Raw genomic sequence first — 25,020 nt, 5'->3', positions numbered from 1 at the left:
TCCGCCTCTACTCTTACTCCTGCACATTGACTCGGTGTCGGTGAAAAACTTATTGTATATAGTTTCATTATTGTTATTTTATTGTGTTACTATTTCCTTGTTTTCGTTTTTGCACATTTTTCTTACTTTTTAACTGCATTGTTGTGAAAGGGGTCGTAAGATAGCATTTCACACTTGTGTCTACACGTGTTTCATTCGGCATGTGGCAAATAAGATTTGATTTGACTACTTTTGAGCTCTGAAAACTTCTGACTAACTTTTTGGAGTGCAATGTTCCTTTAACATTTAACAACACCCCAGACTTGTGAGTTGACGTTAGTTTCCAAACTCAGTGTGCCGTTTTTGTGGGAGGAACCATTGTCACATGAAGAGCCACCATCGTCTGGTGGGATGTTTTAGGGTGAGAGAGAATCTAGCTGCCAGCTTATTAACGGAAAACGTCACAAAACCCATATCACATCAAATGCACGCTTGCTCACGCGCACACACGCATAGCCACACACACACACACACACACCACAGCTTAGATTTGACACGACTACACACAGCAGACTTTTGGAAAAAGAAAAACTCCAAATACTGATGCAAAGTGACAGTTGTTTTTTTGTGACAAACATAGCTGCTGAGTTCAGCGAGGAATCTGGCTTTTTGCCTCCCATTTTAAGTCAATTCATTATGCATGGATGTTACTTTCTCCTGCTGTTTCCTCTTTTTCAGGCCTTATTTATATTGATATTATTTATGTCCAAAATCGTATTATTATCAACCCCCTTTTAGCACTTATAATGTACGTACAGAACCAGTCAAAAGTGTGGACTACTCATTCAAGGGTTTTTCTTTGTTTAGCAGAATAATTGCAGAATAATAGTGAAGACATCAAAACTATTCAATAACACATATGGAATCATGTAGTAACCAAATAAGAGTTAAACAAATCAAAATATATTTTATATTTGAGGTTCTTCAATGTAGCCACCCTTTGCCTTGATGACAGCTTTGCACACTCTTGGCATTCTCTCAACCAGCTTCATGAGGAATGCTTTTCCAACAATTTTGAAGGAGTTTCCACATATGCTGAACGCTGGTTGGCTGCTTTTCCTTCACTCTGCAGTCCTACTCATGCTAAACCATCTCAATTGGGTTGAGGTTGGGTGATTGTGGAGGCCAGGTCATCTGATGCAGCACTCCATCACTCTCCTTCTTGGTCAAATAGGTGTGTTGGGTCATTGTTGAAAAACAAATGATAGTCCCACTAAGCACAAACGAGATGGGATGGTGTATCACTGTAGAATAATGTGGTAGCCATGCTCATTAAGTGTGCCTTTTAATTCTAAATAAATCCTGACTGTGTCACCAGCAAAGCACCCCCACACCATTACACCTCCTCCGTGCTTCATGGTGGGAACCACACATGCGGACATCATCCATTCTCACAAAGACACGGCGGTTGGAACCAAAAATGTCAAATTTGGACTCATCAGACCAAAGGACAGATTTGCACCGGCCTCAACATAGCGCTTGGTCTTTGCGACTGCACTTGAAGAGCCTTTGAAAGTTCTTGACATTATTCAGAATTGACTGATCTGTCTTAGAGTAATGAGGACTGTTGTTTTTCTTTGCTTATTTGAGCTGTTTTTGCCATAATATGGACTTGGTCTTTTACCAAATATCTTCTGTATACCTTCCCTACTTTGTCACAACACAACTGATTGTCTCAAACACATTAAGAAGGAATTAAATTCTACAAATGAACTTTTAACAAAGTACACCTAATGCATTCCAGGTGACTACCTCATGAAGCTGGTTGAGAGAATTCCAAGAGTGTTCAAAGCTGTCATCAAGGCAAAGCGAAGAATCTCAAATATAAAATACATTTTGATTTGTTTAACACTTTTTTGGGTTACATGTGTTATTTCATAGTTTTGATGTCTTCACTATTATTCTACAATGTAGAAAAAAGTAAAACAAAGAAAAACCCTTGAATGAGTAGTCCAAACTTTTGACTGGTGTAACGGTTCTCTTGTGGTGAAGGAGAGTCGGACCAAAATGCAGCGTGTAGATTGCGATCCATGTTTAATAAACAAACGTAAAACACGAATCAATTATAAACACTACAAAACAAAGAACGTAACGAAAACCAAAATAGCCTATACTAGTGTAAACTAACACGGAGACAGGAACAAGGACACTAAGGACAATCACCCATGACACACTCAAAGAATATGGCTGCCTAAATATGGTTCCCAATCAGAGACAACGATAAACACCTGCCTCTGATTGAGAACCACTTCAGACAGCCATAGACTTAACTAGAACACCCCACTAAGCTACAATACCAATACATACACACCACATACAAAAACCCATGCCACACCCTAGCCTGACCAAATAAATGAAGATAAACACAAAATACTTCGACCAGGGCGTGACAACTGGTACTGTATGTCGTTTTGTTTGTTATTATTGACTAAATTCCTGAAATTCCACTTTAGATGAGGAAAGGAAGTAAATACTGATAGAGGAAGTGTCTCAGTCAACGTTTATAGCAAGTGTTGTTTCACTATATGTGCGGGAGAGTTGATCTCCTGTGAAAGATGTTTTTACCTGGGGCTTCATTTAATCAGATCAGCGACTCTTCAGTCCATTCGGCAGGTGCTAGACGCTCTCGATTAGGGTGTTCATTTCAGACATCTCATTGGCTTTCAGAACAACGATTGACTGTCCTAACTCTCTGTTTGGTCTGACTTGACATTGATTGTCCTCAGATCATGAAGCCTAGTCTAGTACTGTGTACGTTTCCCGTATTCTCTGAAGATTTAGAAGTGTGTTCTCGTTGAGGTTAAAGCCAAAGGAAGCTCCATGTCCTTCCTGTCCATACAGTATTCTGTATTATATTCTTGTATATGAGCGTTTCCTGTCTCAGCTACGACAGGATTTCTCTCTTTATTCGTCTGTTTTACGTGATCTCGTCACCTTGAATTTCCCAATCCATTATACCACGCCCACAAATCAAAGTATTAGATTTGTGTGTGTCTTTCTGAATGAAATGCATTTTGATTGAGACTGTAATGGTGTGGGGGGGGGGGGGGGGGGGGCGTGGTCGCACATTCTAATAAACCAACCAGATATTTCGTACCGTCATCTCTGTCTCCACAAACACAGATGAATACTGTGGCGTCCGCCTACGTTGAGATCGTTCCGCGTTTAATCCTCTCGGATCCACCCGGAGCCTTTGTAAGACATTACAACTGCTGTAATCCAATCGCACATAGTAGAGGCCGACACATTTCGTTGGAGGCAAGCAACCTCATTCTGGATTGGATTGGACTGGTCTAGAATGACCTCCCTATTCCCTCTGTGTGTAGCCTACATTTCTCCTTACTGAGAATCTTACAGCACTCTGGTTCGGTGGCCCTGAGGGGCCACAACTTTAGATCTCTGCTTGGGGTCTGTCTAATTGGTGTAGCCTTATATACTCCCCTTGCATCTTGCCCGTCTCTATATTCTACATCTCCTGTTATTTTCCCGTTTTACTGTCACACGCGCAGGTACAGTGAAATATCTCAGGCTCTAACTGCAACAATGCGGTGATCAATAACAAAGTGACACAAAAAGTAACAAGGACGAAGAAAAAAAAACACAAGACAAAAGAAAGAAGAGGAACACGATTGGTTCAGAGCTCCATTTTCCTGTCGTCGGCCGTCTAGAGGCCCGGACGCTGTCTGTTGAGTTGAGTTGCGTTTATTTTTATTTTTACAGGGACAGTGCACATTAATCAACATTTCAGTAAAAGTGCCGGTTTTAGCCAACCGGCTAATTTTCAACCGCAGTCCCTGGGCAGGTTATTAAAAACAATTACAATATACACAATAGCAACATAGAACAAGCAAGACATAGCATACAGACAGAGCAACATAGGACAAGCAAGATGTAGCATACAGACAGAGCAGCATAAAACAAAAAGCAGCAAGACAAAATTCATAAAAGCAACAAAGTGTTTCCACACCTCACAAGCTACAGACAACAGACAACATGGAGTGGCAACACACAGCTAGGGACCATGTTCACAAATCTGATTGACCTTTAGCCATGTCTTCAAGCATTTTGTGAAAGTGTGATATGTGGTGCAGTTATGTGTGTCTGATGGCAGTGTATTCCAGACATGGGAAGCTCTCACAGAGAATGCAGATTTACTAAAGGTGCTTTTCCTTAGGGGAACTATACAGTCACCTCTCATGGCAGACCTTGTGGATCTGCTGCCATATGTCTGGGTTTTCTGTTTAACAAAAATATTGAGTGGAGGGGGAGCCAGGCCATTGAGGATTTTGAATACAAGACATGCGTCGGTGTATTGCACAAGATTTTCCCAACTCATTTTCCCATGCTTTCTAAGGATGTGACAATGATGATGGCTATTGGGCTTCCTATCAAGCACTTTGAGAGCCTGTTTGTAGACAGACTGAATAGGTTTTAATGTTGTACAGCAAGCTTGGGCCCAACTAGTCAAGCAGTATGTTAAGTGGGGGAGTATCATAGATTTGAAGTACAGTTTTGCTACCTCTGTAGTCAAACAATTTCTTATAAATCGGAAATTAGCTAGGTTGAATTTGGTTATTTGAATTACCTTTTTCACATGCTTTTTAAAAGAGAGGTTGGAATCAAGTATGATGCCAAGGTACTTAAAATCGGATACCACCTGGAGCTTCTCCCCTGACACATAGATATCTGGCTCAGTAGCATCTGTTGCCCTCTTTGTGAAGAACATGCAAACAGTTTTTTTCACATTGAGATGCAAACACGAGTCACTGAGCCACTTTGTAACCTGGACCATTACAGTAGTGAGTTCTTGTGCAGCTTGTTGTTTGCTCTTTGCATGCACATATATCACTGTATCATCTGCATACATTTGAACTTCAGACCCAGTACAGACAGAAGGCAGATCATTAATGTACAGGCTGAACAGGAGGGGCCCCAGTATTGACCCTTGGGGCACGCCCACATCATAGCTACGAGTGGGCGACAGCTCATTGCTCACTCTGACACACTGAGTTCTGCCTTCAAGGTATGATTTCATCCATCTCAAGGCATCAGGGGAAAAGTTGAACTTGGACAATTTTGTGATGAGAATCTCATGGTTAACAGTATCAAAAGCCTTCCTTAGGTCCAGAAACACAGCCCCAACAGCACCCCCTTTGTCCATCTTGGACTTCACATTTTCCAGAAGAAAGCAGTTGGCCGTTTCTGTGGAGTGTTTCGCTCTGAAGCCAAACTGCATGGAGTGTAATGTGAAGGGGCTGTTGTTGAGGTGGGCAATCAGTTGTTCTGCTACACACTTTTTACACCACAGGTAATATACTAATGAGCCTGTAGTTACTCACGTTAGCAGGGTCTCCTGATTTAAAGATGGCCGTTATTATGGCCGACTTCCATACCCTTGGAAACACACCGAGACCAATAGATGTGTTGGTGACCTTAGTAATGGGGCCAATGAGTGACTCTTTGTAGTTTTTAAGAAAGGTAGAGTCCATCCCAAACACATCTTTGGCTTTAGAGTTCTTTAGTGAGCTAATCACCTTGTTCACCTTTGACTCAGAAACCTCCCTTATGATGAAGACAGGTTGAGTGTCATTCACTAGCACTGAGCCCAAGAATCAAGTGGAGGGGTTCTGTGTCAGTACCCTGACAGAGTCAATAAAGTAGGAATTGAAGGCTATTGCTATTTCGACTGCATCCTGTGTTAGATTGTTATTCACCATGATTTCTGTCTGTCTGTCCATCGGATTAGAACTCCATTTCAGGGTGTTCACTTCATTACATGTCGTGTCTGAGCTTCCCCGGGCTTATCAGAGTCAGCTGTGGTCCTCGATCTCTGTCAAATGACAACGTGCAACTTACAGCAGGCTAGCTCATAATAGATATTGAATCTGACACGTCGACTGGATACCGTGACTTCACACGGCCCGTTGTAGTTCCATCTGTACTTAGAGCCGGGAGTTTTTTCCTCCTAACCATGTGGTATGGCTGTAACCAGGGCCTATATAACTAGTGTCCAGAGTTGTTCATGGTCAGGTGACATGTTTAAGAGAAAGTCCTACTCCTTGTTTAGTCTATGTCTGCCGTGGTGGGCTGACCATGCACATGTCCGACACAGTCACTCTTGACAAATGAGTTGTCTGTGAATGGAGCATCCCTCTTGGGCTTAAACTGTTGTCTGTAGACTTGTCCTCAGCAGCTCTGCTCTGCCCTTTTCTTCAGATGACCAGGCAGCGTCTCTTGACAGCTGTGTGTTCGCCACAGGTCGAAGTAGATGAGGGAGAAAGAGCTACTCACAGATCAAATCAGAAGTTGTTTGGCCATCGTAACATTTCCATATTGACTCGTTTGGACGTGTTTCAGCAAAGGACCATCTTAATAAATGCAATTTAAAAAGGAAGAAAGCATTCAGTGTATCACAAATCAGAGCCAATTGCTTAATGTTATAATTGATATGCTCTGCCTATAGTGAAATAAATTACATTCTTTAGTGAAACAAATTACATTCTGTCCAATCTCTCTGATATAAAGTTTATTTGATTTTGAATTCTCTCAGAATTTTTTTTTTGACCATTTTCTCTCTGATACCAAGTTTCCTCTTCACAGTATGAGAGGTGAGGATTCAGGTGTTTAGGGTTCGGTGTGGAGTTTATCAGCACATGGACTATAGTTTACCCCTTGACCCCACAGCTGGCTGGCTGCCTGCTCCCAAGCGTGTCTCTGCTATACGGGTTGTCGCATTCTAACCATACACACTTTGGTCACGCTCCCTTGCCACACTCAATTCGTCTCCCACAGACCCCTTTCCACTCACTGGTAACCCCGACCACACCAGCCAATCTTGTCAGAGAATCACCCCTGCATGAACTACTGGTTCACTGCTACTATAGAATACGTATGCTCTGCATGTCACATGGGGTCAGGAGACTTTTCTGGTCATAACTAGGCTATAAGCTATGAACTCGTTTTTGCTGGTCTGATAATGTGATGAGTAGCAAATCATGGGCCTGCACACATCAGAAGCGGACTGCACAGGTGAACATCTCTCTGTGGAATGGCACTGTTGATTCATACGCATTCACTGTGGGGACTCCGGATCAGGCAACAGCTTGTGTCCAAGGTTACATACTGATGATAGATGGCGTTTCCACGGCCCTGTCCAAAATTCCTCACCGATACTCCCGTAAGAAAGACCCGAAAGTGATTGATAGACCTGCACTGCCTTTGTATTCGCCAGACAGACGCGTTCATCAAGTCCTTTTAGCAGCTGAAATTGGTGAAGAGCTCTCTGAAATTGGAAACGTTGGAGGGTGCCATGTTCTAGATGGTTGCTTAATGAAGTGGCAGCGGCAGACTAATGTTTGGGTCTTACATCAGAAGTATTAACTTCAAATAGGAGGCTTTGAAGATATCCCCCAAAAAAGAGCCTGTGTGTGATTTTGGGGAGTGTGCGGGTCTGTGGATTGATAGACGGGGGGTGTGGTGTGTGGAAGAGTAGTACGCAAATTCTAGCCATCTGTTAGGTAACAAAACAAAGGCATGTCATCCTGAAAGGAGACCTGGGAGATAGAACAGTGGCTTTCTCAGATCTGCTCACAGGAGACGTGATTAAGGAGTAAGCAGCACTCCTTGTACCTCATTTAATTTGTAGCCACCTGTCCTTTTCTCTTCTTCTCTGCGTGTGGTTGAATGGAAGCTACCAGTTAGCGTTAAAACCACCAAGGCCAACTACTGCGCCAGTTGCTCTGCTGTGCTGCACTGTACTGTTAAAGAACATCTAACCCTATCTATCTACAACAATAGAGTCAGAGTTGATCCATCTATGTCTTTCTGTTTGTGATGATTAGTTGTTGTTTATTTCCAACAAAGCTAGGAGCTCCCCAGGGCTCTATTCTAGTCCCTTTTCGTTGTGCTGAGCGGATATGTCCATGGGGATTGTTTAGGCATCATACTCATCTCTTAGTGCTAATTCTTTATTCTCCAATTTCCCCATATCATGTTGTTGACGATGTTCCGGCTCTCTTCAGAGAAAAAGTGCCTTGGCTGAAAACAAGACAACATATTTGCCTTCAGATCTTAAGAAGCTGTGCACTCACTGGGGTCCCCCGATGAAGGTGTGGGCTGATTTGAAGCATTTTAGCATCAGTACATTAAACATTAGTTAAGTGACGTCTGTATCTGGAGGTTTGGGGGGGATGTGAAAATGATCGACGGGACTTGTGTGAACTTTTCCCGTGGTCTGATTGATCCACTTAATTAAGTGATTCAATGGGCCCTCTGTCCCGACACGCTTCTCTCCTTCCCTCCCTCCGTCTTTCCCTCCCTCTCATCCTTCCATCCACCCATCTTCCTTTGACCACGGTTGATTTAAAGTCTCTCTCTCACTCCCCTCCCTCTGAAAAAGGAACCAAGCGACATTCCAAACCCTGAGTGATGTAAACAGTGAGAGAGAAAGAGAGCCAGAAAGTATATAAGAAGAAGAAGAAGGAGAGAGACAGAGAGAGAGAGAGAGATGGAGAGAGAGACAGACAGAGCGAGAGAGATGGAGAGAGAGACAGACAGAGAGAGAGAGAGAAAGGAAAGGAAAGGAGCAACATACAAAAACATAATTCTGACGAAGCCTAACATAGAGGTGGGGCTGGGGATTTGAAGTATTGGGAGTGGCTCAGAAGCACATAACTGTCACTAAGGTGGAGTGGTTGTGACGCTCCTGTGGCTGGTGTTGAGTTCCACTGAGGGGCTGGCCTGATGGGGCCTGATGATGTGCTGAATCATGGCAGGCAGAAATAGTCCCAAGCCACCGTCTCAGTAGGCACTCAGTACTTCCATTGATAATGACACAGTTAGGCTACAAGCTGGTTCCATTCTTTCTTTCTTTCTCTCTCTCTCTTTCTCTCTCTTGCTCTCTCACTATATCGCTCAAATCAATCAATCAAATGTACTTTATAAAGCCCTTTTTACATCAGCAGTTGTCGCAAAGTGCGAGTGTCTCTCTCGCTTTCTCTCTCGCTCTTTCTCTCGCTCTCTCTGACCCTTTTCTCTTTCTCAGACATCCCCCCTCTGTCTCTCTCACGATCACTCTCTTTCTTTCTCGCGCTCTCTCTTTGTGTCTCCTCCTCTCTATCTCTGTCCTCCCACCACCTCTCTCTCCCTTCCTCTTTCTCTGTTGCTCCAGAACACTCATCCACAGGCTTAGGCACTGTGCGTTGCTCTCCGAGGGACATAATAAAGGAGCGTGGGCGTCTGCGAACAAGCCTGGATGAAAATTGCACATCTCCAGTCCTGCTACTGTGCTCTGACCTCTTCGTGGTAACATTGCCTTGAGAAGAGTGTGTGTGTGTGTGCCCTGCTGACTGAAACCCATCCAAGAGGCAATTTTAAACCAGGCTAATCCTACTCCGGCTGTACTCTCCGGATTGTGTTTAGAACAAAAAGGGCATTTTAATAACGACAAAAGAACCTTCATTTAAATCATCCACACCTCGGAAAAACCTCGGCCCATACATTAGGCTGTAAGTTTTAAGTGCTATTTGAGAGGGATGATGGGCTATTTTTCTGGACTAATATCCTACACACAACATGCTGCTCTGTACACTTCATATTCCATGCTCTCCTCTCCCCATCATGGTTCCCAGTGATACATTGCTGTCCATTGAGTGTTATGTTGCTCTCCGTTCCCCCTTGCCCCTGGTACTGGGGATGGTCTCGGTGGGCGAGTGTATGTCTGTCTGACTCAGTTGGTCATCTCCGACAAGGCCATTGCTCTGCCTCGGCCCCATTGCCCTCTCTCTGTCTTCATTCCACCGTGTGGTTATCTAAAGGGACGTTTGACCTTCACTTCATGACTGTGTATGTGTCTGTGTGTGCCTATCTGACTCTGAGTGTGTGTGTGTGTGTGTGTGTGTGTGTGTGTGTGTGTGTGTGTGTGTGTGTGGACGTGTGTGTGTGTGTGTGTGGACGTGTGTGTGTGTGTGTGTGGACATGTGTGGACATGTGTGTGTGTGTGTGTGTGGACATGTGTGGACATGTGTGTGTGTGTGTGTGTGTGTGGACATGTGTGTGTGTGTGTGTGTGGACATGTGTGTGTGTGTGTGTGGACGTGTGTGTGTGTGTGTGTGTGGACATGTGTGTGTGTGTGTGTGGACGTGTGTGTGTGGACGTGTGTGTGTGGACGTGTGTGTGTGTGTGTGTGGACGTGGGTGTGTGTGTGTGTGTGTGTTGGACGTGTGTGTGTGTGTGTGTCTGTGTGTTTGTCAAATCAAAGCAAAGCAAATTGTGTTTGTCACATACGCCAAATACAACAGTGAAATGCTTACTTACAAGCACTTCATATACAATGCAGTTTGAATGCAGTTTGAAGAAAATAAATAAATACATTTAAATAAATAAACTGAAGTAAACAACAAATAAATACAAATAAAAATGAAAAAAAGAAGAAAATAGAAAAGTAACAAATGATTAAAGAGCAACAATAAAATAACAGTAACAAGTCTATGTACAGGGGGTACCGGTACAAAGTCAATGTGCGGGGGCACATGTTAGTTAAGGTAATTGAGGTAATATGTACATGTAGGTAGACTTAAAGTGGCTATGCATAGATAATAAACAGAGTAGCAGCAGCTTTAAAATGGGGGGGGCAATGAAAATAGTATGAGTAGCAATTTGGTTAGCTCTTCAGGCGTCTTGTGGCTTGGGTAGAAGCTGTTAAGAACCCTTTTGGACCTAGACTTGGCTGCGGTAGCAGAGAGAACAGTCTATGACTAGAGTGGCTGGAGTCTTTGACAATTTTTAGGGCTTTCCTCTGACACTGGTATAGAGGTCCTGGATGTCAGGAAGCTTGGCCCCAGTGATGTACTGGCCGTATGCACTACCTTCTGTAATGCCTTGCGGTCGGAGGATGCCATACAACAGATGCCATACCAGGCAGTGATGCAACCATGCTCTCGATGGTGCAGCTGTAGAACTTTTTGAGGATCTGAGGACCCATGCAAAATCTTTTCAGTCTCCTGAGGGGGAAAAGGTGTTGTCATGCCCTCTACACAACTGTCTTGGTGTGCTTGGACCATGTCAGTTTGTTGGTGATATTGGACACCAAGGAACTCGAAGCTTTCAACCTTCTCCATTACAGCCCAGTCGTTGAGAATGGGGGCATGCTCGGCCCTCATTTTCCTGTAGTCCACAATCATCTCCTTTGTCTTGATCAAGTGGAGGGAGTGGTTTGTCTGTCTGTGTGTGTGTGTGTGTGTGTGCGAAGGGGGTTGTAGTGTTATTATTGGTATTATACCTCTCTCTAGCTGTACCTCTCTCTAGTTGTACCACTCCCCTCTCTCCCTCTCTCTCTCTCTAACCCCTTCTCTCTCTCTCACTCCCCTGAGCTTTACCCACACAATGCCCTTTGCACAGGAGCTTAAATGTCCTGCTGCATTATTCAGCAAGGATGGCTATGCACACTGCTCAGGGTTAAACATCATCTGTATCTGACAGGAAGCATGTGGCGTGGCCATGTGTTTGAGAGAATGTGTCCCCCTAAACACTTTTATTAACGCTTAACGCTAGCAGTGCTTCAGGGTGCATACCCTGTCTCCCGTCACCGCCTATCTACATTACACACACACAGAGGTACAACCGATGAGAGAGAGAGAGAGAGAGAGAGAGAGAGAGAGAGAGAGAGAGAGAGAGAGATTAACAACACCACTGCAGCATAATCAGATGTAGATCACCCATTTAAAAAAAATTGAATCAAGGTATATTTGTCGCGTACACGGATTGCTTTTACTGCTTACCATCTCTATTTATACAGTGATGTGATGGTGAATACCTTAACAGTACAGTACCCTGATGTAACCCTGATTAAATGATACTCTACTGCTGCATCTCTACCTCCAGGTGTTGTGCTGGTCCAGCTCGGCATTGGGCAGTGAGCACACAGGCCTTCCAGCTCTGTCAGGAGGAAGGGGCCGAAATTCATCCATCTTATTGTGGGAAACTTGTGGGAGGCTACCCGAAACGTTTGACCCAAGTTAAACACTTTTAAAGGCAATGCTACCAAATACTAATTGAGTGTATGTAAACTTCTGACCCACTGGAAATGTGATGAAAGAAATAAAAGCTGAAATAAATCATTCTCTCTACTAATATTCAGAAATTTCACATTCTTAAAATAAAACGGTGATCCTAACTGACCTAAGACAGAGAATTTTGACTTGGATTAAATGTCAGGAATGGTGAAAAACTGAGTGTAAATGTATTTGGCTACTTATTCAATACTTATTCCTGTTACCTTACTAGAATGTATTGATTTCAAGCTATAATCCAACATTCCCAATCCCCAAACCTCCGAACTAGCTACCAAGACGCCATTTGAGCTTAGAGTAGCTGGCTTGTCTAACTATCTTAGCTGGCATGCCTGCTGTCAAGGTTAGTAGACTTTAGAAAAGCAAGTGTAGTATTTATGTGGACTATGTACAAAAAGTGGTGTAATTTCTAAACTGTTCACCTGATATGGATGGAAATACCCTCAAATTAAAGCTGACCGTCTGCACTTTAACCTTATGGTCATTGTATCATTTCAATACAAACTGCTGGAGTACAGAGCCAAAACAACAACAACATGTGTCACTGTCCCAATACTTTTTGAGCTCGCTGTAAAATGATTTTGCCTAGAATCTGAACCTACAGTGCCTTGCGAAAGTATTCGGCCCCTTGAACTTTGCGACCTTTTACCACATTTCAGGCTTCAAACATAAAGATATGAAACTGTATTTTTTTGTGAAGAATCAACAACAAGTGGGACACAATCATGAAGTGGAACGACATTTATTGGATATTTCAAACTTTTTTAACAAATCAAAAACTGAAAAATTGGGCGTGCAAAATTATTCAGCCCCCTTAAGTTAATACTTTGTAGCGCCACCTTTTGCTGCGATTACAGCTGTAAGTCGCTTGGGGTGTGTCTCTATCAGTTTTGCACATCGAGAGACTGAAATGTTTTCCCATTCCTCCTTGCAAAACAGCTCGAGCTCAGTGAGGTTGGATGGAGAGCATTTGTGAACAGCAGTTTTCAGTTCTTTCCACAGATTCTCGATTGGATTCGGGTCTGGACTTTGACTTGGCCATTCTAACACCTGGATATGTTTATTTTTGAACCATTCCATTGTAGATTTTGCTTTATGTTTTGGATCATTGTCTTGTTGGAAGACAAATCTCCGTCCCAGTCTCAGGTCTTTTGCAGACTCCATCAGGTTTTCTTCCAGAATGGTCCTGTATTTGGCTCCATCCATCTTCCCATCAATTTTAACCATCTTCCCTGTCCCTGCTGAAGAAAAGCAGGCCCAAACCATGATGCTGCCACCACCATGTTTGACAGTGGGGATGGTGTGTTCAGGGTGATGAGCTGTGTTGCTTTTATGCCAAACATAACGTTTTGCATTGTTGCCAAAAAGTTCAATTTTGGTTTCATCTGACCAGAGCACCTTCTTCCACATGTTTGGTGTGTCTCCCAGGTGGCTTGTGGCAAACTTTAAATGACACTTTTTATGGATATCTTTAAGAAATGGCTTTCTTCTTGCCACTCTTCCATAAAGGCCAGATTTGTGCAATATACGACTGATTGTTGTCCTATGGACAGAGTCTCCCACCTCAGCTGTAGATCTCTGCAGTTCATCCAGAGTGATCATGGGCCTCTTGGCTGCATCTCTGATCAGTCTTCTCCTTGTATGAGCTGAAAGTTTAGAGGGACGGCCAGGTCTTGGTAGATTTGCAGTGGTCTGATACTCCTTCCATTTCAATATTATCGCTTGCACAGTGCTCCTTGGGATGTTTAACGCTTGGTAAATCTTTTTGTATCCAAATCCAGCTTTAAACTTCTTCACAACAGTATCTCGGACCTGCCTGGTGTGTTCCTTGTTCTTCATGATGCTCTCTGCGCTTTTAACGGACCTCTGAGACTATCACAGTGCAGGTGCATTTATACGGAGACTTGATTACACACAGGTGGATTGTATTTATCATCATTAGTCATTTAGGTCAACATTGGATCATTCAGAGATCCTCACTGAACTTCTGGAGAGAGTTTGCTGCACTGAAAGTAAAGGGGCTGAATAATTTTGCACGCCCAATTTTTCAGTTTTTGATTTGTTAAAAAACGTTTGAAATATCCAATAAATGTCGTTCCACTTCATGATTGTGTCCCACTTGTTGTTGATTCTTCACAAAAAAATACAGTTTCATATCTTTATGTTTGAAGCCTGAAATGTGGCAAAAGGTCGCAAAGTTCAAGGGGGCCGAATACTTTCGCAAGGCACTGTAGGTCTGCTATAACCCATGTATTCAAACTGCACCACATCAACTACTTCGGTCTCCACCTTCACTTTTATCTTTGTTTGTTCTCTTGTGTTTGTTCTGAAAGGGACTGGGGCCGTTCGGTACATTACCGATGTGTGTTCACTTTGCCGTAGTTATTTTGCTTTTGGCTGTTAAAGTTATTTCCTGACACCTCGAATGGCTCTGATATACTTCATTTGTCATTTCACTGCCTGGGCAGACTGTATGGGTTCACCAGCCTACAGAGACATCCCTCTCTCCAAGTTCCCTTCTGTAGTTCCCCCTCCCATCCATACACTCCCTCCATCTCCTTGGGGTGGAAACGATTCATCTACATACCGGGTTGTATTTCAGTCGCATAGTCAAGGCTTCAGTTCAGCCACGTGTTGCTTTGGCAATGTTTATCTCTTTAAAAAAAAAAACAACGCTGAGTTGGAGGGGCGTCTGTCTCTTTCTCCCCCCCTCTCTCTCCGTTCAATTCGATTGAAGGGCTTTATTGGCATGGGAAACATATGTTAACATTGCCAAAGCAAGTGGAGTAGCTAATAATCAAAATGAACTGTAAACAATACACTCACAGTAGTTCCAAAAGAATAAAGCCATTTCAAATGTCACATAATGTCTTTATATAGTGGTGTAATGATGTGCAAATAGTTAAAGTGCAAAGGGGAAAATCAATAAACAGAAATATGGGTTGTATTTACAATGCCCCCCCCCCTCCACTGGCACACTAACATACACACACATGCACATCCCTCTGTAGTAGTAGAAGCCTTTGTCTCCTGTGAGAAGCTGGCAGCAGCTGGTTGGTGTTGGCTACCGCCAGTCCCGGGCATCTTTATGGGCACATAATTGGGCCCTCCTGTTGTGGCTCCAAGTCTGCTCACATGTCCTTCTGTTTATGTGTGTGCGTGTGCACTGTGTGGGGAATTTGTTGGCAAACATCTGGGTTGAGGGATTTAGCATTTAGAAAGCACAGCTACTTGTTATCCTGTTGGGCAGGCTGTGTAACAGCCCCTTTCCTAAGCATGGCTTCATGAAATTACAGAAGTCCTTGTGCCGCAGTACAGGACACAGGCATCAGGAAAACAACGCCTGTATTCCAAATGGCACCCTATTCTCTATACAGTGCACTACTTTTGACCAGTGTCCATCGGGGCGCAGACCTTATAGCCCTGTGGTCCCTGGCCAAAAGCAGTGCACTATATAGGGAATGGGGTCGCAAGTTGAGTCACAGCCTAAAGTCTGAAGTGACAGCGAGTCAGCCCGGGAAGCCTCCGAGGGCTGCTGGGAAAGGCTGCGTTGTCTAAGGGGCATGAAATTAAATGTCCCTCAGCTTTAGGGAGAACAAGAAAAAGAGAAAACAATTGTCTTGCTCAGCAATGCTTGTTCCTGCGGGACTGTTTGCTAAATCTGATGTCCACGTCTTGTCTCATCGGTGTGAAACGGCACCGTTTGATTCATTATGTTGACAGTCGCCGTCTGGCGGATGGTTAAATGTGCCGTCGTGGACAGCCGGTAGAACACACCAGCTTGCTGATATACTTCCAGAAACGTTATTTTTTTGTTGGTCCGAGTGTTTCATGAGCTGAAATACAAAAATCCCAGAAATGTCCCATACGCACAAAAAGCTTATTTCTCTCAAAATGATGTGCACACATTTTTTTTACAACCCTGTTAATGAGCATTTCTCCAAAATAATCCATCCACCTGACAGGTTTGGCATGTCAAGAATTTGGCAGTATGTTCAGCCAGCCTCACAACCACACACCACATGTACCCTCGCCAGCCTAGGACCTCCACAGCCTGGCTGCCGAGTGGGTGGGCCCAGTTGATTTATTTCCTTATTTGAACTCTAACTCAGTAAACATTTCAGAAATTGTTGCATGTTGTGTTTATATTTTTGTTCAGTGTATTATCGCTATGGCCGTACAGCCTTACTGCCTTCTTGTCTATTTGCTGAGATATTGCTGGAAACAGAGTGCCTTTCTACTGTATTTAATATGAGGATCACTGAGGAGCAGTGAAGGTCTGAGTGTAGTGTAGTAGTTATGGTAATGTCTGTCCTATTGATTTGACACACATGGATTCCAGGGTTGAGGCATCACGTGGGCATCCCTGGTGGAGCTTGCCCATGAGGCCCTTCACCACGGACGGTCATGTCTTACTCGATACACCCTCATTAAGCTGATTGCTACAGCATCACCGTTTAATTACAGTAAAACCAAAACAAGGCATTTTAGCCAAAGACTGTTGTACTAGCTGTCTAGACTGTGTTTTATAAATGCGCAATCAGCATAAAACACAATTATACAGGGAATTGGCAACTCAAGTCTCATTCTGAGAAGTAAAGTAGGCCACTTGATTTCAGCATCTGAACAAAGTGGACAGGCTAACATGCTGCTCAAACAGTTGGAGAACGTGTTCAGAACTTTTCAACCTCGTTGCTAGCAAATAGATCCAAGTTGGCTAAACTTGAAACATAAATATTAGCTGGCTGCTTACTAGCACGTGGGCTTGTGCTTGAGAGATTATTTATGAGACCTGTGTTTAAATTCTATAATACAGTTGAAGTCGGAAGTTTACATACACCTTAGCCAAATACATTTAAACTCAGTTTTTCACAATTCCTGACATTTAATCCTATTAAAGATTCCCTGTCTTAGGTCAGTTAGGATCACCACTTTATTTGAAGAATGTGAAATGTCAGAATAATAGTAGAGAGAATGATTTAATTCAGCTTTTATTTCTTTCATCACATTCCCAGTGGGTCAGAAGTTTACATCAATTAGTATTTGGTAGCATTGCCTTTAAATGGTTTAACTTGGGTCAAATGTTTAGGGTAGCCTTCCACAAGCTTCCCACAATAAGATGGGCGAATTTCATCCCATTTCTCCTGACAGAGCTGGTGTAACCGAATCAGGTTTGTAAGTCTCCTTGCTCACACACGCTTTTTCCGTTCTGTCCACACATTTTCTATAGGATTGAGGTGAGGGCTGTGTGTCATTTTGCCACAACTTTGGAAGTATGCATAGAGTCATTGTCCATTCGGAAGACCCATTTGCGACCAAGCTTTAACTTCCTGACATGTCTTGAGATGTTGCTTCAATATATGTACATAATTTTCCATCCTCACGATGCCATCTATTTTGTGAAGTGCACCAGTCCATCCTGCAGTGAATTGTGCTTCACGGTTGGGGTGGTGTTCTTCGGCTTGCAAGCCTCCCCCTTTTTCCTCCAAACATAACTATTATTATGGCCAAGCAGTTCTATTTTTGTTTCATCTGACCAGAGGCCATTTCTACAAAAAGTACGATCTTTGTCCCCATGTGCAGTTGCAAACTGTAGTCTGGCTGTTTTATGGCGGTTTTGGAGCTGTGGCTTCTTCCTTGCTGAGCGTCCTTTCAGGTTATGTTGATACAGGACTCGTTTTACTGTGATATCGATACCTTTGTACCGGTTTTCTTCAGCATCTTTACAAGGTAATTTGGTGCTTTGCTGTTGTTCTGGGATTGATTTGCACTTTTCGCACCAAAGTACGTATATCTCTAGGAGACAGAACATGTCTCCTTCCTCAGCGGTATAACGGCTGCGTGGTCCCATGGTGTTTATACTTGCGTACTATTGTTTATACAGATGAATGTGGTACCTTCAGGCATTTGGAAATTGCTCCCAAGGATGAACCAGACTAGTGGAGTTTTTTTTTCTGAGGTCTTGGCTGATTTCTTTAGATTTTCCCGTGATCTCAAGCAAAGACGCACTGAGTTTGAAGGTAGGCCTTGAAATACATCCACAGGTACACAGGCACAGTCAACTTAGTGTATGTAAACTGCTGACCCACTGGAATTGTGCTACAGTGAAATATAAGTGAAATAATCTGTCTGTGAACAATTGTTGGAAAAATCACTTGTGTCATGCACAAAGTAGATGTCCTAACCGACTTACCAAAACTATAGTTTGTTAACAAGACATTTGTGGAGTGGTTGAAAAACGAGTTTTAATGACTCCAACCTAAGTGTATGTAACCTCCCGAATTCAACTGTACCTGCTACAAGAATCAATCAATCAATCAAATGTATTTATGAAGCCGACTGTTTGCCGACTGTTTGCCGACTGTTTGAAATGCAATGTATTTTACTTTTAATTGTACAACAAAGCTCATTTAGATTTTGTTGTTGTTGTTGTTGAAATCAAGATATATATCGTGAATCGCCCAGAAGTTTCACAAAATGTAGATATGATTTTTAGTCCGTATCGCCCTGCCCTAGTGGAAATTCTGCAACCATAAACGTGATGTTATTTTAATGTGCCAGGGCCTAGCCCAGATACCCTTCCTGTTAATCTCCCAAGCCAATCGAAATATGTCAGGTTACTGCAGACGCGCAGTTTTATTGTCAGACTATTCATTTTATACGTCTTTATTGAGTTTCTTTACCTTCTGAGTTCCCTTCCAATTTTTTTCCCCTCCTTGTTTCCTTGCATTAATAGGTTTCTTGGGGGGAGCAGCGAAAGGAAGCCGTCAGGGACAGAGATATGGATTTGTTGCATCACCTCGTCTATATCTCAGGGTTAAACAGCGATTCTTGCTGCCTCATCAAGGGAACACAGGGAGCTGATTTGGCTGGGATTGGATTCATTGGTTTGCCCTTCGTTACGTGTTCTTTTATTCATTACCGTTGCGAGCAGTGATATATATAAAAACGTATGTGTAGCTGCCGTATAGAAGTAGAGCTTTCCCATGAGTAATGGATGGAGGTCTCGATTAAGTAACTGTGAGTTCTAAAAGCTGGACGTGGAATTCAAACGAACCACAGTACACTCTCGGCACGGAAGAAGGCTGGAACAAATGAATCCGCCCTCATCCACATTTAAACACAGCCTATTTTAAACGCACTTAAACACGCTCCGTCTTTGCTTCTATGCATAACACACACCGACACATGGACACGTGAGCGCACACGCACACACCCACACACACGTACACACCAGTGGCGGTCAGTGCCGTTTAGGATGAGGGAGGACAATAATACCTTTTCATGAGCACGGCCTTAATACTATTACAGCATATTGGATGGCTATCGTTCACATTCCATTCACCCAGTTCAATGTAACATGGAGAGGTTTAGGCTACTACCTGGTAATGGAATTTTCCTTTTACCCATCATGAGGTTGCTACAACCTAGCCTAGGAATGAAAGTTTACAATGGAGGCGCTCACTGGCCGAGAGAACATTTTAAGGTGACAGACAGTGACACATGCAATAGCGCCTTGCACACTCTTGCCTGCATCTAGCTGATCATTAATCCAACAGTTTCTTTAGGACGAGTTCGGGTATTTGTTGTCCCTGTTTCGTTTGCCTCCGTTTAAAATAAAATGTTTTTCAACAGAATCGGCGGAATGAATATACCCTTGATCACGCATAAACACAGTTCATTTTCATTGCAGCCACGTTGTATTCACTCTAGCCTCTATGCACTCTCCTCCTCTCACCTTTTCCCTTCATTTGTGGATTTCATTGAACAACACATCAGCTGTATGTGACCAGGCAATGCTAGCTAGCTGTTGCTTATGGTTTCAGTACTAGAATCAAGTCAAATGTATTTATAAAGCCCTTCTTACATCAGATATCTCAAAGTTCTGTACAGAATGGCCAATACATCTGTATCTGTATCTACATCTATAGAGATTCATTCTCTGATACTTTGATTGGGTTCATGCTGCAAGAGCTCTGATAGGTATACATTCCCTGGAAGTATTCATAATTACTGTGTAAGTCTATGGAAGGGGGTGAGAACCAAGAGTCTCTTAGGTTTCGTATTGAAGTCAATGGACCCAGAGGAGTACATTGTACCCAGAGTCAATGTACCCAGAGGAGGACAGAAACTAGCTGTCCTCCGGCTACAACAGAGTGCTGTTGAGGCTACTATAGACCTTCATTGCAAAACAGTGTGTTTTAATCAATTATTTGGTGACGTGAATATATTTAGTATAGTTTTATCTAAAAAGGAAAACTTTTTCAATGTTTTACCATTTTTAATTTTTGGAAATTCCCCTTCCTCCTCTGAGGAGCCTCCACTGGTACACATCCACCCGCATGCACGCTAGCATGAACACAAACACGCGCGCACATGTTCTTATGTCCATTCCCTCCGAAATGTAGAAGGTGGCAGTAAGACGACTTCAGCAAAAGGCCACCATATACCTTCACATTGTTTCGTGACTCATATAGATGTATTGGCCAGTGACGGGCAGAGGCATTACTTCATCACTATCTGTCTCCTTCTTTTCTTTGAGGGGCCCCTGATAGAATGGATAAGTGGTCACTGACTGACCCTGCAATTGCATGGAACATACAGATTTAGGACCTTCATTTGATCACTCGTTTGTTCCTGAGCATTTTTCTGCGCCAGAGGGAATGCAGTTGAGCTTCGCGAGTCAGTAAAAACCTGGTTATATTAACAGTATTCCACTTTTCATCTCACCTTATTTTGACCAGTTGAATAGCCTAACCACCAATCAAGCAGCCTTACGGACTAAACGGTCAAATCCTGTTGACGCGGGATTTTTTTTGCAGCAACAGGCCAACTACATCTGTAGTTTCAGATTAAGATGCTATCAGCTCTCTTATCATACTGTCGCTTCCCTCACAAATCCTTCAATGTGCATTTGTCAAGTTGACGCTCGCCATTCTCTTGCTAAAGTGAGCCGGGGATTGGGTTATACATGTGTGTGTGCATGACTGATGTTAGGTTCTTTGGTTCGGCACCCCCTCCAGAGTTCACCGTGTTCCTTTCATCATTGTAACCCACAGCTGAGAGAATGGCAGGGTACTAATGCAGTCACACACTGAGTCATTCTGTCATTTTGTGTGTGCGTGCCTGTGTGTCTGTGTGTGTCTGTGTGTGTGTGTCCTGCTGTCATCTGAGACATCTCTCCAGTGCTCCGCGATACATTTAAGTAAGAGTAAAGTATTACATTGTAATCACCATGACTTGAAACAGAAATATGTTGCTCACTATGTTGCTTACTACATAATGAGCTAACTCCCTGAATACGTCTCTCTGCCTCAACAACACTGGTAAAGAGAGACCGAGGACGCCGCCACGAGAGTCATTCGTGTTCTGCTTTGACTCCATTTATCAACAGACAATGGAATTACCCAGACTCCTTTAATGGAGCTCATTGTATCATTAGCAAGGAACCAATAATGTATCATTAGCAAGGAACCAATAATGTATCATTAGCAAGGAACCAATAATGTATCATGTCGCCCGAGGCGCTATTCGGAGTCCCGGGTTTGCTCGGGTGGGCTTGTCTCTGCTTCGCACGGGGTGATTTAAATGTAGCCTTCATGCTCGTCAAATACTGTAGCTTGTGTCTTAGTTACTATTGAGATTAATTTTACAGAGAAAAGTTACTGGTCGAGTCAAATTACTCTAAGAGTAAAAAAGTATCTTACAGTATCTTTAGAAGTAAGAAGAGGCTGATAATTCCTGGTTGTTACTTTGTCTTCAAACTGGTAAAAAAAAGTGAACTGGCCTCCAGCTTCAAGGGAGAAAGGGATCATTGTGATCTCATGGATGGTCGGTCCTTGCATCCACACCTATACATTTCTCCAGTTCCATCCCATCATACTGGTAAAAGGTTAACTCGCCTGTAGGCCTCTACCTCCAGCATATCAATGGCAGACTAAAAGCAGTGGCTTCCTTTCAGTTCATTGCTGAAATGTAGGTTGTTTTTCGTGACCTAGTTTCCCTCGTTTGTTTTTGGTGCATGAATCCAACCTGGAGGCATCTCTCAAATAAATGGTGTGTTTCAGTATTTGGCAGCTGAGAATTTTATGCAGTGTTGTCCCGAGGCAAAGCCAGGCCCAGCTTAACCACAGCGAGCCCCACTACGCTCTCGGAGCTTCTGAGAAGCTAGCTGACGCATAGGGACACCCAACAGCTGTTCGCTTGGATGGCTGTTAGCTTGTCTCTCCCCCTGTGTGGGAAGCTCGGCTCATTACGCCTCCATTTCGGGATGGTAATTGTGCAACGTGGGGCCATTACCGAAACCAAAAAGCAGATCCCGGAAGCTAGAAACACCCCCACAACCCTTCTCAGTGGACTTGTGGAAGCGTTGACTTGTAGGCACTCCTCCTGCTTTCCTGGAGTCAGACTTGAGGGTCCAATTTGATTTGGAGTCCTGTTCCTCGATTTACCCCCAAGCTGATTTTGGCAAAACAGGCCCCAGACGGCAGCACATTTACAAGGACATTCCCTCTAGGTGCTTTAGCTGGGCGCGTGTTTCATTTAGTGCTTCAGGATGCCTTTTCTCTTCTATACTCTATGTGTCTCACTCCAAACTGATGTGCAGTAGGCTATACTGGTAGAGTAGCAGTTTGAGAACCAACATCCACTGACGTTGGGGAACCATTAAAACCAAGTCTGGTGTTTCTAATTGACTACACAGTTTCTGAAGAACAGAGAGGTGCTTCCTGAATCTGTCCAATAAGGTTTTCTGTTTTTCCAAAGTAGGTCAAAAGTAGAGTGCTTAGACATAGGGACTATGTCATTTGGGACTCTACCTCAAAGTTAATTTTCTGTAATTAGCAATATGACTTTTTGACTGCTGTAACATTATTTATTAGGAGCTTGAACGGCGCCTGGATGCTTCCACCCCCTTTGGAGAGCTTCCCATGCATGTTTCAGAAGAACACTTGAAAGGAGAACTTGGAGAACTTGAAGGGAGTATCCCAGATTGAATATTCCCCCATGTATGTACTTTTATTTCCTTCAAACTTAAAAAGAGTCCTACTTTTCAATGATATTTTCTCTCAAGTCACCTTGCCAGTCTGTAAACTTGGCTTTATCATGCTCCAACTGTCTTGTACCCACACACGCTCTCTCACGCACACACACATACACCGCTCACACCACACGGCGCCACAGGCCCATGTTAAAACCCTCAGCGTGGTATGGAGTCTGCCAGGCTGGAAGCTTAATCTGACTCTGGTGTATTGCATAGGTTGGTCCCAGCAGGGGCCTTCAATGAAAAGGCACCAGTGTCGGCAGAGATCTCCCTCTCTCTAGTGCTTTATCTGGGCACGTGTTTCAGGATGCCTTTTCTCTTCGATACTCTATGTGTCTCACTCCAAACTGATGTACAGTAGGCTATACTGGTAGAGTAGCAGTTTGAGAACCAACATCCGCTGACGTTGGGGAACCATTAAAACCAAGTCTGGTGTTTCTAATTGACTACACAGTTTCTGAAGAACAGAGAGGTACTTCCTGAATCTGTCCCAATAAGGTTTTCTGTTTTCCCAAACAGGTCCAAAGTAGAGCACTAGATATAGGGACTATGGGTGACATTTGGCACTCTACCTCAAAGTAAACTTTCTATACTTAGCAATATGACTTTTTTTCACTCACACAAATTTAGCTGTTAGCTCTTCGATATGACAAGAGCCAGTGAAAGTGCAGGGCACCAAATTAAAAACAACAGATTTTAATTAAAATTAAAATTCCTCAAACATAGAGGTGTTTTATACCATTGTAAAGATAAACTTGTTGTTAATCCCACCACAGTGTCCGATTTCAAAAAGGCTTTACGATGAAAGCACACCAAACAATTATGTTAGGTCTGCAAAAAGCACACCATGCAATAATCTGAGTACAGCGCTCAGACAACAAAACAAGCCATACAGATATCAACAAGTCAGAAATAGCACTATAAATATTCACTTACATTTGATGATTTTCATCAGAATGCACTCCCAGGAATCCCAGTTACACAATAAATGTTTGATTTGTTCGATAAAGTCCATCATTTATGTCCAAATACTTCCTTTTTGTTTGCGCGTTTAGTACACAATTCAAACTCACGAGGCGCGGGCAGGTCCAGGGGAAAGTTCAGACGAAAAGTAATATTACAGTTCGTAGAAACATGTCAAATCAAGTATAGAATCAATCTTTAAGATGTTTTTATCATAAATCTTCAATAATGTTCCAACCGGATAATTCCTTTGTCTGTATAAATGCAATGGAACACAAGCTAACTCTCACGAGAGCTAGCGTGATCAGCTCATGGCACTCTGGCAGACCTCTGACTCATTCAACACTCATTCCCCCCTCCTCACAGTAGAAGCATCAAACAAGGTTCTAAAGACTGTTGACATCTAGTGGAAGCCGTAGGAAGTGCAATATGACCCCATAGACACTGCATATTTGATAGGCAATGACTTGAAAAATTACAAACCTCAGATTTCCCACTTACTTGTTGGATTTTTGCCTGCCATATGAGTTCTGTTATACTCACAGACATCATACAAACAGTTTTAGAAATGTCAGAGTGTTTTCTATCCAGATCTACTAATAATATGCATATATTAGCAACTGGGCCTGAGTAGCAGGCAGTTTACTCTGGGCACCTTATTCATCCAAGCTACTCAATACTGCCCTCAGCCATAAGAAGTTAATGTCCCCCTTTTCCTTACATACATTCTGCTCAAAGACACAGGAGTCCCCGTTTGAAGGCATGTTACATTTTCTGCACACTCTAGCTTTGTCAATGACTTATGATGGCTTGCCTCCTGAACTGCTCACAAAGACGTGTTTTAGTTGTGTGAATAGGCTGTATGAAAGGTGATGAAATGCAATCAAACTATATGAGATGTCTTTCAAT

The 25,020-nt window shown here is 43.1% G+C and overlaps 1 protein-coding gene across 1 annotated transcript in view; it reads left to right on the top strand.

Moving 5' to 3' along the window:
* The window catches only part of LOC109901063 (catenin alpha-2-like), a 651,970-nt gene that overhangs the window by 110,222 nt on the left and 516,728 nt on the right, over positions 1-25,020 (top strand). The gene's annotated exons all lie outside the window — the stretch shown is intronic.

Source organism: Oncorhynchus kisutch, linkage group LG12 (genome assembly GCF_002021735.2).
Source record: "Oncorhynchus kisutch isolate 150728-3 linkage group LG12, Okis_V2, whole genome shotgun sequence".
Lineage (NCBI taxonomy): Eukaryota > Metazoa > Chordata > Actinopteri > Salmoniformes > Salmonidae > Oncorhynchus > Oncorhynchus kisutch.
Note: the sequence above shows the minus strand (reverse complement) of the source record. Positions and strands in the feature narration are given on the sequence as shown.